Raw genomic sequence first — 2,725 nt, forward strand, 5'->3', positions numbered from 1 at the left:
TCCGTCACTTCCGACAGATAGTGTAGCTGCAGGACAGTTCCAAAATGGCGTCTGTAAGGGATGTACGTTACAAGCAACATGTCATTCAATTTCTTACTGTAGAGAATGAAACTGTGGGAAATATTGACAAACGCTTGTGCAAAGTCTATGGAGCATCTGCTGTCGACAATACAGTTAGTCGCTGGGCGTGGAGGGTGAGGTCATCAGAAGGCGGTTCGGCGGAGCTCCACGATTAGCAGCGATCGGGGAGACCAGCCAACACACCTGACATGTTGCAGCGAGCTGATGTCATTCGCGAGGACAGACGCATTACGACTCGGCAGTGGGCGCTGCATCTGTCAGTCAGCAAAGTAAGTTTACATAGTGAAGCACTGGCTCCGCCACCAGGACAAGGATTGTTTCCGACAGGGAGTATACGCCCTTGTTTCGCGCTGGAGAGAGGCCGTAGAACGGTTTGGAGATTACGTGCAAAAACAGGGTATGTAGCTAAAACACCATTCTTTCACGTGTGTAATTCTCATTATGTTCGATAAAGAATTGTTACAGAAAAAAAATGTGGTGCATTACCTTCTGGGTTTTCCTCGTACATGGATGGTAAGTTAAGAACAACAAAAATAACTTAATTGATACACAGGGTGTCCCAGCAGCAATAGCCAATATTCACGGGTATACAGGATGGCATTCGAAGTAAACATGGCTACTATACATGGCCTGTAAATTGCCTATCTTAAGAGTTATGAGCACTTGCTCATCTTCGCTACTGTGAAACAAATACCTTCTACTGACCATTAAGACCTTTTTGGTACTGTGTAAGATAGTTTTTTTTGTGTATAGTCTGGGTAATTCGCAATCCATTTTAAGAACGGCTATCTGTTCACGCGTCTTATATTATGACGTCATATCTACTTAATTGTAATCTGGTAGAATGATTTAATTTTACACGTACATTCAGTGGTATATGTGGATGCTATCTGCAAAATATGTTGCGAATAGATGAATGGTAAAGAGGTACTAAATTAGAATGTCATGCCTGATGCTGAGGTTGTACTGCTTGAACAGTGATAATGCAGTTGAGGGCGTCAGCAAGAAAAAGTTTCGGACTGGACTGACCAGTGTAATAACTGACATAGTGGGGTTACAACGCTCATTGCTGTACATGTAGCTCATGGATTCGTATGAACGCTTTGAGACAGTTGGTCAAAAATCATCCCACAATAACTTTGTACTTTCTTATTACAACACTTCTCATGGGGTACTAGTAAAAAACTAAACTGAACTCCTCCCGAACAGGCCATGAAGGCCCAAAGGTACCGACTGGCCGCCGTGTCATCCTCAGCCCACAGGTGTCACTGGATGCGGATATGGAGGGGCACGTGGTCAGCACACCGCTCTCCCGGCCGTATGTCAGTTTACGAGACCGGAGCCGCTACTTATCAATCAAGTAGCTCCTCAGTTTTCGTCACAAGGGCTGAGTGCACCCCGCTTGCCAACAGCGCTGGGCAGACCGGATGGCCACCCATCCAAGTGCTAGCCCAGCCCGACAGCGCTTAACTTCGGTGATCTGACGGGAACCGGTGTTACCACCGCGGCAAGGCCGTTGGCCATGGGGTACTAGTGCTCCATCATAAACGATTTGTCTCGTAACCAAAGTGGGCATATAATAATAACCACAAACATATTCACTGCTGCTTTGTACAAAGTGTCATTATCGTCCTTATACCAGCATTTTGGGTTCACATATTACATAAAATTTCTTGTCAGCCAATCCTGCTTAATCAGTTTCTGAATTTCAAGTGAAACGCCACTAGATACTGTAGACAAGTCAAGTGCGTATATCGTTCGAAGAGGCCATCATAAGATTGTAGAATAACTATAACGTGAAAGTCGCATACTCGCAGATTACACCTTCAAGGTAAATAAAAATATTGAAACCAATTGAAATGGTTATTCTTCTGGTAGTCTGCCTTAGGTATCACTAAAACATTTAACAAAACCCCACATGATGGAGGTTCATAATACCAAATTTGGAATGTAGGCTTTGAAATTTTGTACCATACCTTTATATTTATAATTTTATACTCTACCTTATACTGTTACCTTTTTTTATACTATACCTGACATCAGTTAAAACAGCTGAATTGCTTCACTAGAACAAAGAAAAACCTATACACAACAATACGAACTCAAATCAATTCCATGCAACAGTACGGTCTTACTTTCAGCCAGAATGTTTGTAGTGTCTGTGAATGTTAAGACTTACGTGTTTCTCGCACTTTCGTCTCGTCTCATTCTAGAATGTTTCTTTCAATTCCTTCGTAGTTTCTTTCCCAGGGTGAACACCAGTGGCGATAAATGTCTTCTAAATCATACTCGCGTTTATCGTATTTCAATTTGATTATATCGATTGGTTTTCGTAAATACTGCAGATTACACTTCTTTCTTTTTAGTTCTTTCCCGTTCCTCTTAGAAGTTCGTTCAACTTATTTCACTTTTCGCTGTTCAAGACTTTTTCACATGCGCCAAGAGGGTAAGTCGGTTATTCTAAAGGAAGTACTGTGGTAAGTCTATGACCCTTGAATCACAAAGAAACGTACTGATGGAAATACATAGCACTTTTGTGCTGGAAAGTGGTTTTTGTATAAAATTTGTGGTAAAAAATGAGCAAAGCGGACGATAAAAGAAGGCGCCGTAATGTTCCCCCTCCTGCTTCTCCCGAATGTAAAAA

The 2,725-nt window shown here is 42.2% G+C and overlaps 1 pseudogene; it reads right to left on the minus strand.

The window, feature by feature from the left end:
• Positions 1-1,484: 1,484 nt before the first annotated feature.
• On the minus strand, positions 1,485-1,602 carry LOC124778556 (annotated as a pseudogene).
• Positions 1,603-2,725: the final 1,123 nt, after the last annotated feature.

Source organism: Schistocerca piceifrons, chromosome 2 (genome assembly GCF_021461385.2).
Source record: "Schistocerca piceifrons isolate TAMUIC-IGC-003096 chromosome 2, iqSchPice1.1, whole genome shotgun sequence".
Classification (NCBI taxonomy): Eukaryota; Metazoa; Arthropoda; class Insecta; order Orthoptera; family Acrididae; genus Schistocerca; species Schistocerca piceifrons.